The 12,962-nt window shown below is 48.6% G+C and overlaps 1 long non-coding RNA gene across 1 annotated transcript; it reads right to left on the bottom strand.

Moving 5' to 3' along the window:
* Positions 1-9,027: 9,027 nt before the first annotated feature.
* On the bottom strand, positions 9,028-11,774 carry LOC119803650. Its single transcript, XR_005283688.1, has 2 exons — positions 11,523-11,774; positions 9,028-10,740 (listed from the first exon to the last, which is right to left on the bottom strand). It is a non-coding gene; the product is annotated as an uncharacterized LOC119803650 (long non-coding RNA).
* Between the last annotated feature and the right edge of the window lie 1,188 nt (positions 11,775-12,962).

Raw genomic sequence — 12,962 nt, forward strand, 5'->3', positions numbered from 1 at the left:
TTGCTTGTCACAGGTGGCGTCACGTCAATGAGACATGAGTCCGTCAACAGAAAGCACTGGTTCGTAGACATATCCCTGAAGGTCACAGGCATGCCGGACATCAATATCACCACTGTGTTCTGCTGGGAAACTGTGAACACGAGACGGAGACGGGATGAGTCCTGCATGCGATCCCTAGGAGGCCCAGGAACTCTAAGGAAAGATCACTAAGAAGTCCGGGGGTGGGGGTAGCGTCTTAGACGCACACCCTTGCGTAGACCCAGCTGGAAACGCAGCCGAATGTTAGAGAGCTTGCCTACCGTAAGCAAGGCCCTTGATCCAGTCTCCAGCAACAACAGCAGAGCAAAGAACCAGTGCACACTGGTTAGACAATTCCGTGTTCATGAGGCAGGAGGCAGGGCGATTTGTCACGACAGCGTGACTCAGTCTCTCCTAACCGACACAAGGTATTTTTTGGCAAATTACAATAATGTAATTTGACTGTCCACAGGCAAATCTTTATGGTGATAACTCCTCTGTTCTGTGTGACTCATGGCCTGCTGTCAGTGAAGTCCACAGCTCCTTCCTTGGCTTCCCTGCTTCATCTCAAACCTGACCTTCCAGCCCATGGCTTCAGTAACAAAACCCAAGGGTTACACTATGCAGCCGGGGTCCTTGAACATCGGGGATGAACGCTTCTCGTCGATGGGATTTGTGCCTTATCCAGGGCTTCACCCTACTGCCGCCCTCTCCTGGAATCTAACGTCACGTCCCTAAGCCATGCCCTGCAGAATGTGTATAATGGAGAGAAACCGGAAAGGCCTGAGTGGCTGCCAGAATGGTATTGAGTAAATTGATCATCGTGATCAATAAACCGAAGTGCCAGGCAGGTGTCAAGGCAGACAAAGAAGTCTGGTATGTATTGACACAGACAGGGAAGTTTATGTGTCTAATCTATAAGGTGGCCCATGTCTCTGTTGATACCACTTAAGGTATTCTATATTTACAGAACCCCTGGAGGAGTACTGACTAGAGCAATGGCCATTACTCTGTATGGAGGCAGATTGCTGGGGTAGAAATGGGGGGGGGGGGAATATTTCCACATTCACTACACCGTGGGTCTTTGTACAAGAAGCGCTTTGTTCTGTGTGTGATGGCAACAGCAATGCCTGAGGTGCATTGAGCTAAGGGCTGGGAGGTGCCACAAAGTCTATGAGATGACCGTCATAAAGCAACACCAAAGATTCGTGTGAACTCCACTCCGTGTGTTAGGAAAACCAAGGCACTTAAGATCATAGCATCTGCCAAAAGTCACAGCGGAAGTGAGTGTCTGCTTTGGGATTTGTACCCGAGTAGTTTAGTTCTGTTATGTGTGCTCTTAATCACTGCACTGCTATCCAAATTAGCAAGTGTGATCATCAAAAGCCTCTTCCTTCAGGCAGTTCAACCTCGGGTCTGTGATGTCACTTCCGGCCATATTGTTCATCCGACAAACAGTCACTGAATACCGACGATGGGCACAAGGGCCTGCAGGGACATAGCCGAGAATACAAGTCATCGGATCACAGCCTTGCATCCAGCAGGATAAGAAAACAAATGGAGCTCGTATAAAGACGTGTCTGATAATGGTTCTGAGGGAAGGAAAGACATGCCCGGCCTGGGGAGTAGGGTCAAGCTGTGTCTTAGTTAGGTTTTCTGTTGCTATGAAGAGACCCCATGACGATGACAGCTCTTATAAATGATAACATTTAATTGAGGTGGTGGCTTACAGTTCAGAGGTTCAGTCCATTATCATCATGGTGGGGAGCATGGTGACATGCAGGCAGACACGGTGCTGAGCACATCTTGTTCAGAAGGCAACAGGAAGTGGACTGAGACACTGGGTGGTATCTTGAGCATATATGAAACCTCAAAACCCTCCTCCACAGGGACTCACTTCTTCCAGCAAGGCCACACCTCCTAATAGTGCCGCTTCCTTTGGGGGGGCCATTTTCTTTCAAACCACCACAAGCTGTGAGAGCAAGCAGAGCTTCTAGAGAGAAAAGCAGGAACAGACAAGGCTTCTGGACTATGGAGAAGGTTCCGGCATCTGCTGAGGCATCTCCTGCCCTAGCTGGGAGGAAGTGAGATTCCTCGAGTAATGTGGACAAGACCAGTGACTGTGTCAGAGGAGCAACTTACTATTCACAGAAAGCACGTATCAAATGTCAGCCAGATGGGTACCTTCATATACACGCAATCCTCTAAACAGCCCTGAGGGCAAGTATGTCCCCAGCTTTTACAAAGGACTGAAATAAATTCTAGCTCTCCAGCACAGCTAAGATTTGAACCTAAGCAATTCGGCTCCCGAGTCAGCCTTAGTTACCATTTGCTTGTTCTATTTATTTGTTGAAAATATGTATTTGTCTGGTAGGAGATGGTTTGGGGAAGGGAAGGCCAGAAGGTCAAGAAAAGTGTTGTAACATTCCAGGTCACTGCGTTAAATTTCCACAGCATTTCATTCAAGGGCTCGCCTGGTCCTTCATTCAGCAGTTAGCTTTTACCCAGTTCTGTTCTCTCCTCATGGGAGAAAAAAAAAATGAAAGCAAGGAACCCATAACACTTATAACATCTGCACACACACACACATATATACATACACACATGCATGATCCCCCACCCATATATACACGCACACACGTATGCATATACATGCATACACTCATGTGCATGCACACGTATGTTTGCATGGGCAAGCATGCACCATACACACATACACACACACACATACACATACACACAGGCGCATGCATGCTCACACATGCATATGCACACACACATAGATGCACATACATGTGCCTCCAACATGCAATGTGCAAGAATAATTAATGGCCTCTAACATTGCGTTGTCTTTTATTCTAAAGAGGGCGGATCTCAATGGCATTTGCGGTAGCAAACCACTATACCTGGTACCTTATAGTCTGATGCCTTCCTGAGGAGTCACTGAGACGCTAGGTCAGTGGTTATCAACCTTCCAATGCTGCAGCCCCTTAATACTGTTCCTCCTCTTGTGGTGACCCTCCCACTATAAAATCATTTTGTTGCTACTTCATAGCTGCAATTTTGCTGCTGTTATGAATTGTATGTAACTATCTTGTATGCAGGGTATCTGATATGTGACCTCCAGGGGCATCGTGCCCCACTGGTTGGGAGCTGTGGGTAGAATAGCATCTCTTTAACAAGAAGGACCAAAGCAGATTAGATGACGTTTGGAATTCCTGCCCAAAGTCATGTTTCAGCTTTAGAGTCCAGGCTCACCACCTAAGACTCTGGTTCTGAGTCCCGGTTCTCTTTCTACAGCTGAAGAAAATTCCAGATTCCGTTGGACAATGTTATTCGAAACCAACATCTGTGTTCTATTTTGCTTGTATGAGGCTCAGTGTTTCAAGAAATTCCATCCATCTTTTTACCACGTACAGTGGGTAGACAGGCAATACTGGATGCACCTTCTAAAATGTTTTATTAGCATATATTTGTTTGCTAATATAAATGGGTTTCATTACGAGATTTCCCTACATGTATATAGTGTCTTGCTATTCATCCCCTCTTACCTTCTCCTGTGCCCCTCCCCCTAACGGTAACCCCCTCCTCTTCCCAACAAGACTAAATAAACTTTTCAGGTAGGTGACCCTTAGCAGTTTTTCAGGGTGTCAGAGCTGGAGAGGGAAAGAAGCTAGGTATGGTCCCCAGGGGATGCTGTCACCACCCATTGCATCCCTTGTGCCTCAGCATCTTCCATTTGAAGTCTTCGTTAAATGCTGCTGCCTTTGCATCCATCCATAAACCCTTTGATGTGGACCCGAGGATGTGCTGGCTCACACACCCTCTGACTCATTGCTACTTCAAAGAAACTCATTATGAGTCGGCTCACCCCAGGTACGTCAAGATCTTAGAAATCATTGACCATCTCCTGATGGATGGTATGGGAATGCATAAATACTGTTTGTAAACACATCCAGCCATTCCTTTTCCTTAAAGGAAGATGGGGGGGGAAGCAGGAGAGATTAAGCATCTTGCTGCTCTGGCTCCTAGGGTATCACGTCCTAAAAGGAGTTAGGAAGCAAACAAGACAGGAGGGATGATGGTTAGCGATGCTTCAGGGACTTCACACACAGTAGACAGCGTGGAAGCGTCTTGGAAAGGCCAGACATCGGGAAGGCTGTGGGGTGACAGACACTTCTGGACAATGATTGACATGCAGGGTTTCAGCTTGGAGGGTCTGGGAGAAAGTGGTAGGCCTGGAGTTGTGAGTGACCCAAAACGGAGAGTCTAGAAATGGGGTAGCTGCCAGATCCCAGGGTTTCATATGTACCAAAGACGTGTGGGTTGTTTTCATATTTGAGTTGAACGTTAAGGTAAAATGGTTCAGTGTCCTCAAAGAGGTTTTTATAAGTGGTGACACTGGTCGCTAGTGGATGGCGGAGCATAGGGGAGCAGAGTGTGCCTCGGTCAGGAGGCTACAGAGCACTTAGGCTGAAGGACGCTTACGTCTTGCAGTTCTAGAGGCTGGGAAGTCCCAGGTCGGGGTGCTGGGATACTCAGCTTGCAGTGAGGGTTCTCGCTGGGCTGTGAGAAGGCCACCCTGTGTGTCTGTGGTGTCTTGCTGTGTTTTCAACAGGACCTCTGTTGTGTGTGTGAACTGAGAGAGAAAGGAGAGGCTGGGGAAGGGGGAGAGGGAGATTTCCTTTATCTATAAAAGGACTTGTGCATTCTGTCAGCGACAGGACACGCAACACAGAGAAAGAAGGCTACTATTGGGGTCCAGGTGAGCCAGCGAGGTCTGGACTGGGGTGAACATAGAGAGGAAAGGGGGGGGCTGGTTCAGGCTGTCCTTTAGACGTGGAGTTCAGAGACAGGCTCTCAACAAACATCTCCACATAAGGTGACCTCCATTCTTTTAATCTCCTTTTCTTTGTTGAGCCTCGGCATTGGATGCCTCTAAAGTGCACAACATATTCTTCATTAAATAAGTAGATGTGAGTCCTACCCAATGTCAGATTGATTCAGATCAGCTCTACAAAACTTTGAGATGGGATCAGGCAATATGGGACACTCCCGACCTTCTCCCGTTAGATTTTCTTCCTGTTTCAACTAATTTATGAACCATCTTGATTGATGGGTATGAGCCCCGCACAAATGTTAGTTCTGAGTGTTCAAATGAGAAAAGGTACAGCCCTTGCTCTCAACAATTTCCAATACCAATGTCGAAAACCAGCTTTGGGGGCTGGAGAGATGGCTCAGTGGTTAAGAGCATTGACTGCTCTTCCAGAGGACCCGGGTTCAATTCCCAGCACCCACATGGCAGCTCACAACTGTCTGAAGATCCAGTTGTAGGGGATCTGACATCTTTACACCAATGAACATAAATTAAAGTTAAATAAACCATAAAAAAACCTTTAAAAAAACCAGCTTTGACAAAACTCATACATTTCAGGGTAGGAGGGTGAGGACTAGAATTATTAAGCAAAAGGAACAGAGATATAGGAGAAATAAGAGGCAGAAACACAGAACAGCATCGGGAGGGACATTCAGTGCATACTGAATTCCTCGTTTATTCTTCCACATGCTGATATATATCACTCCAAAAGGGGATGGGGAGGCAACAGATGTCATTACCACGACACAAGGAAGAGGCTTGAATTCTCCGAACCTTGGCCCAAGAGAAGCAGACAAAATGCTAATTAATCACACCCTAGGTCAGAATCTCTTATTTGTAGCCACACCTGTTGCCAACAACGGTGAGAGAAGCAAAAACAAGCTCTAACTCTCTGACCTCCAGTCAAGGTAGAACGGGCTCATCTGCGTCCGCTCCCGCAGACCAACAAGAGAGGAAAGATGGGCAAGGCAAAGGAATGTAACAAAGAGAGACAAGTGAAATACAGAGATCGGGTAGAGGGTGGGCACGGCAAGAGCACCGGAGGGAGTCAGTCTTGGAGTGAAGAGAAAGCTACCCGCAGCAGATGCCCGCTGTCCTGGATGTTTGGGAGGAACTGTACCGGAAGGCACACGAGACAGAGAGCCTCCTGGGTTGGCAACAACACAGGCAAAAAAACAAATGAGCAGATTGCATGTGCTATCATCAAGTTGGTACTGTTGGGCACAGCAAAGGGGGTGGGGACAGTGACAGAGGTATCGGTGCAGGCAGGACCCAGACCACAAAGGGCCTCGTTCACTAGCGTGAACAAGCTCGTATCAGACTCTGTGAGTGATGGGGACTCAGGAAAGTGTTTAAGACACACACACACACACCTGATTTCATTAACTCCCCCGTGTGGGCCATAATCACCTTCAAGATGCGTGCATATTTGCTGTGAGTATTTGGGAAGCTATGTGACTTTTGAAAGCGTGTTACTCCCGGGGAAGTTATATATCTGGAGAGGGCAGAGAAAGAGGAGAAAAGAGAAGAACCTCACAGCAGCCCCAGAGAGAATTTCCAGCCCTCTTCTAGCCGCTGGGGAAAGATGGACATGGGAAAGACACCGTCCGTTATGTCTGCAGACGGCGGAGGTGAGCCACGCTTCTGGACAGAACTGGCGATTCATGGGGAATGTAAAGGCAATTGTTGCCCATTTTCCAGGGCTGCCATGCCAATTCCAGCTGCAGTAAGAAGGTGACGGGAGACAGGAGGCCCGGTTGTGCCAAGATACATATTTCCACTGGGCATACCATTAAAGCATCGCTAGAAAAAAAAAAAAAACCCTTTAATTGTCCTGGTTGGGCTTCCATAGAGCTTGGCAGCTTGAAGGAGAGATGGAATGTGCAGTTCCCAGGCTGTCTGCACGCAGGGTGCCTAGCAGCCTCTTAATGGGCTTATGGAGGGTGGCATGGATATCTGCACCCGTGCACAAAAAAAACCCAATTCATCCTGGTTCAGTAATACGTTTATCTGTGGGTATGTATTTTAAATGGCACATAAACTTGCCTAAAGGCATAATGCTAACTAAAGTCACAAGGGGATGGCTTCACTTTGTGATGTCTCTCCCGGCAGAAATCTGGACATAGGGAAGTGAAAATACACCCAAGCATCCCACAGGCGAGGGTTTTGATTAGCACATCTACCGGAAAGGTGCGAGCCACGCTCTCTGTCCAGGGTGGCTGAGCAAAACTGGCCTCGGGCCAGGGCAGGGTAATCAGTGGGAACTGCTGGACTTTTTAGAATGAATACAGCCCATCTCTATTGCTGTTACAAAATAGCCACGGAGTCTGTGCAATCTTGAAAGTAGCTATATTTCTACTTCAATGTATCTGTGTTAAAGTTAAATAAGCCTTAGGATTTCTGTTCCTCAACTGCATTTGCCACTTTTCAGGTGCTCAGGCGCCCTGTGTGGTGGGCTGGCTATCCTGTTAAGTGAGTGCTGGCCGACCTATTGCATGGAGGCAGGGGCATTTCCTGCTCAGCTGACCCAGGAACCCTCCATGATTTTTCCACAGATCAGACTCTGAATGCTGCCCCAGCCTTGGCTGTTGGGACAATAATGGCTGAGTGAATTGTCCCCTTGGGGTCCCACATCACTAAGCACCAGCTCTGTCTAGCACTGTGCTGGCCTCTGCTTGGCATGTTAATTGACCGAGAAGTTGATTTTCTCGCTGTATCTCCACATCCCATCTTGGGTGAAGCACTGCTGGGTAGTGCATGGCTGGAACTGCAGATGGCAGGAGGGGGGAAGAAGAGTACATACAGCCGCACATCCCTGCAGGACCCAGGAAAGACTGTGGGCTCAGTATGTTATCACGTGTCATCAGTATGTCATGTCATCCTGTTGAATGGTGGCTATGGACGATTTAACTTTATTTAACTGAAAAAGTAACTGTTCATGATGCATTTGTGGAGTGAGTGAATCCAGACTTCTTAATGCCAAAGCTCATAGGCCTGGCAAACACATCCCTTTTCCTAAATCGAGTCTACAGATCTTCGTAGGTCTAAAAGTTAAAGCTTGGTGTGTGTGTGTGTGTGTGTGTGTGTGTGTGTGTGTGTGTGTGTGTGTCTTTATAGTCTGGCCATGGTGTTAAAAGGTTCTACTAGTCTAGTCTGTATCATTTGAAATCATCTTTGCTGGTTTGACCATTTGCCAGCATGACAGAAAGTAGGGTCACTTGGGTAAAGGGGACCTCAGCTGAGAAAATGCCTCCCTCAGACTGGCCTGTAGCCAAGTCCATGGGTCATGCTCTTGATTGATGATGGTTGATGGAGGAGGGTCTTGCACACTGTTGGCAATGATATGCCTGGTGGTACTGGGCTATCTAAGAAAGCAGACTGAGCAGGCCATGGGGACCACGCCAATAAGCAGCACCCCTTCATGGCCTCTGCTTCAAGTCCTGCTTCCAGGTTCTTGCCTTAAGCTTTCTTCATGATAGACTGTAATCTGTAAGCTAAATAATCCCTTCCCCCCCATGTTATTTTTGGCCATGATGAATGACAGCAATGGAAAGCCAACTAGGCCATTGCTTATCCTGTGAACAGAGACAGTGAGAGATTTTCATGGTCATGTCTGTGTTTGGATTCATCATCCTATTGAAACAAAATGGTGCTACTGCCACCATCTAAGGCTTGTGTGAAAGGAATATGGATGGATTTCATTCCTAAGTGACTCATAAGTGATGCCTCTGAGAGCCAAGTGACATCACAGAGTAACAAGAAAACTAAAGGGTCACATGCCAAAGAGCAGCCACCTAGGTCAGCGTGATCATCTCCTTGTGGTCAGTGTCAATCCCAGCTCACACTCTCGCCCTTAGGCTGAACTGTGCAAGTCACGCCGTCAAGCCCAGCTTGTTCTGTTAAACATTCAGAGTAGGGTTTTATAGTTACAGAAAAGTTTAACTGTAATTCTCTGATTTAATAATTTGGAGCAACATACCGTTTAAATCTGCCCTTAACATGATGTAAAAAAAAAAAAAAAAGTACGCTAAAGGCGTTGCTCAAGTGTAGGTTACGAATGACTGGTGGCAGAACCCTAGCAGAGACAGCTCAGACCTAATTAGGGCTGTTTAGAGGAAGCCAAGCCAAAGATGGAAACAGTTATTATTTATTCAGCGCTGGTTAGTCATCTCGCTGCATCCTTTACGGGGCCCCTTCTCGAGTTCTCCTGGTGACTTTGCAATGTAAATATTGTTTCCCCAGTTCACAGATGAGGAAGCTGGGACTCAAAGAGACGTGCAGTGCATCCGATTCACACAGCTCGAGATGGAGCACGGGGTTCACACTCAGTCTATCGGGCCCTGGGAACTAGACGTTTTAAGCCCTTTTCTGGCATCGAAATGATGTTTAAGCCATTAGGCGGTGAGAACATGTTCTCTTAGGTAAATTCCATTTTTAGGGCACGAACGGCTTTATAAAAAATGAATAGATGTTTGTGAAAACAAATTTAAGTCTTATTCTCTTTGGAGGCCTTACTAATTGGTGACAAGCCATACTCTTGTCATCTCCGGTATATGCCACACTGTTAGTACTGACGGGAAAAACTCACCAGCTCAGGGAGAACCGTGACCAGTCTGTCAACTGTTGGCCACCAACACGAGCACTCACTGTTAAGCAGTAATGGTTTTACACTTTGAGCATTTTTGAATCTAGCTTCTCTTTCCATTGAAAGGCATTCTGGTGAGAGCAAAAAATGTCCAATGGGGCTCCTAGTGTCATGGGCTACAGCTCTGATGGAGGGTGTAGGAGTTCCTCCTAAGGCTGATGGAGCAGCTCTGGCTGTTGTCATCCCTGATGGAGACCCACCAGAGCAAGGGTGGCCCATCCAGGCTGGGAGGCATCGGGATGGGCAACCTCCGGCCAGAGGCAACTACAATGCAGTCTCTCAGGCAGCATAGTGCTCCCGGCTCCACCCCACCAAAAGCCACAGGCAGTCATACGTACTTTATGTTGTTCTCAGCTTTGAGATTGGAAAACTGGGTCTCACAAGGTTAATGACCTGTGAAAAATAACTTCATGCCAATGGCTGGTGCCGTCGGGTGGCATGCAGAAGGCAAATACCTGTTGTTGGTGATGTATATAATACTTTGTATTTGCTTGGGGCAGAAACAAAGAAGAGGAGAACTCTATAGTAGCCACAAAATAATTGCTGCCGAGCTAGCAAAAGGCATACAGGAGCTGGTTCAACGGGGCTGTTTCTTATTGCGCATCAGTCCTTCCATTGAGAGAAGCAAACTGTGTCCTGAGACTAGAATCTGAACGCATTGCCCCTTTCGTGGATTTGGGACCTGCTTGCACTGTTCCACGGCAACTTACACACCAGGAGAGGAGAAATAAAAGTGATTTTTCATGCAGAGATCATACACAAGGCGGGGCATGCCATGTACCTGCATAGCCTGGTGTCTCAGCTAACCTAGACAGCCCCGGAGCCAAAGAGGAGTCAGCTTGGAAGAATCCAGTAATCATGGATCAAAGCAACAGTCAGCAGGCTGAGAAAAGAATATACATACAATTTTTCAAACACATTTCGATGTTTGGGTCTTGGTGATACGCTTTCTCTCTTCAAGGTAACTTTGCTTCCTTATCCGACTAGACTTTGTTTGTTTGTCTTTTAACTTTTATGAATTTGGTTAGAAAATGAGGTTTCAGAGCAGTTGAGAGTCCTCTGTCCCAAGTCACTCAGCGGTTTCCAACCGGCTGGTGGCTGTTCACAAGTCACTATTGTTTTTCCAAGTCTGCACCAAGCCAGGAACAAAGTCAAGGTGACAGAGGCCTTGTGACACCAACAGGAAGTTCTGCCCTTTGGTCTGGAAACAGAAAGGAAGGTGAGGAGAAGGACAATAAAGAAAAATTCCTGAAGGAGGTTTGATTTGTGTACACCTTTCAGGCTAGCCCACAGACAGTTTGAAGATGGAATCTCTCTCTCTCTCTCTCTCTTTCTCTCTCTCTCTCTCTCCCTCCCCCCCCTCTCTCCCCCTCCCCCTCCAATCCCCTTCTCTCCCCCCCTCTCCCTCTCCCCCTCCCCCCCCCATCCCCCTCCCCCCCCCTCCCCTCCCCTCCCCTTCCCCCCCCCCCCTCCCCTCCCCCTCCCCCTCCCCTCCCCTTCCCCCTCCCCCTCCCCTCCCCCCTCCCCTCCCCCTCCCCTTCCCCCTCCTTCCCTCGCCCCTCTCCTCCCTCCCCCTCCCCCATCCCCCCTCCCCTCCCTTCCCCTCCCCTCCCTTCCCCCCTCCCCCTCCCCTCCCCTCCCCCCCCTCCCCTCCCTCTTCCCCCCTCCCCCCTCCCCTCCCCCCTCCCCTCCCCCCTCCCCCTCCCCTCCCGCCTCTCCCTCCCTCCCCTTCCCCCGATCCCCTCCCCTCCCCTTCCCCCTCCCCTCCCTTCCCCCTCCCCTCCCTTCCCCCATCCCCCGTCCCCTCCCCTCCCCTTCCCTCCCTCCCTTCCCTTCCCCCTCCCCTCCCCTTCCCTCTCCCCTCCCCCTCTCCCCTCCCCCTCTCCCCTCCCCCTCTCCCCTCTCCCCTCCCCCTCCCCTCCCCTTCCCCTGTCCCCCCTCCCCTCCCCCCCTCCCTCTCCCTCTCCCTCTCCAAGTGAGAACCTTATTGCCTCCATCTTGTCAGGCTTCTTGTCAAAACCACTCTGCTCACACAGAACCAAGGCGAGCATTTCTCGGAGACAGGCAGAAGGAAAGGTTGACGGCTCATTCCTTGCTGTCCCACACTGAGGCGCTTTCCACGCTTACAAGATGCCAAGCTCTTGGCCATGCTGTTCAAACCCACCTCTCCTGCCCCATCTATCTACTCCAGAGTGCTAGGGACCAGCCACCGTGGGTTGAATGAACAAAACACTTTCTCTTAAGGTGTTTTGCCCCATGGTGGTAGCTGGGTTCATTGCCAAGGCCCCAAATAAAATACACCGACAGGCTCTTCACCCAGGCTGGGTCGGAGTTGCCAATCTGAGTCTTAGGCAGGTACCAAATACCAACAGGCTGTGTAACTTCTGGCCAGGCCCTTGGGTCACACCTTCCTGGGGCCTCGTTTTTCTTGTTACTGCGATGAGGTTTTCATGACTTCATATGTAGCCTCCAGCATTGAAAGATGATGGCTAAGATACGCAGACTTCCCCGGTCAGCTATTTCAGGGGCTGCTACAATGCTACACTGCTTCAGCACAAGCTCTGTCTGTGTCTGTCTGGAGTCGTCAGCTCATCCAGGGATGACGTCAGATCCTGGGAGAACTGACTCACGCTGCCCTGCCTAGGACAAGTCAGATTTACACGGGAAAGCTCTGTTATTAGTCATCCATGACAAGACAGATAACTCCCATCTTCGCCCAATACACCTTTTCCTTAAATCAGTGGTCCATGTCTATTAATACTCTCTCAGTAAATCACATTAGTTATCAAGAGATGGCGCACACGGATTTGGAATAAGAAAGGCTTGTGATTGGGAGGCTGATGCTTCCTGATGGTTTTTTTTTGTTCCATGTGACTGCGAGAAGGGTTGGGTTGAATGCAGAAGAAACTGACTTTGGCTCTGGCTTTTAAAAAGCGTTAAGAAAATGAAGCAGTGGTGGCGCACGCCTTTAATCCCAGCACTCGGGAGGCAGAGACAGGCGGGTCTCAGTGAGTTCGTGGCCAGCCTGGTCTACAAGAACTAGTTCCAGGACAGGCTCCAAAGTGACAGAGAAACCCTGTCTCGAAAAACAAAACAAAACAAACAAAGTGAGATGGAAATATTCCTGGAAGGACCATGCTATGCTAGCTTAGAGTCCTCCCTAACTGTTCTGCCTGGAGGCCGGAGACATTGTTACTCACCGTAATTACCTTATTGACTTTTTCATGGTCAGGGTCTTCCTCATTAGATTGTATCCTCCACTGCGGCACCAGGGACATTGTTAGTTCTGTTTGTTCTTCTGTCTCCAGAAATTTCAGTAGCTCCCAGCTCACCAAATACTCTCAGGAGGATTTATGGGTCACGTAAATGAATAAAAAAGAAGAGTTGAGAACATAGGCCCTGGGACTGAGCGCAGATGCAGAT

This window comes from Arvicola amphibius, chromosome 17, assembly GCF_903992535.2.
Source record: "Arvicola amphibius chromosome 17, mArvAmp1.2, whole genome shotgun sequence".
Classification (NCBI taxonomy): domain Eukaryota; kingdom Metazoa; phylum Chordata; class Mammalia; order Rodentia; family Cricetidae; genus Arvicola; species Arvicola amphibius.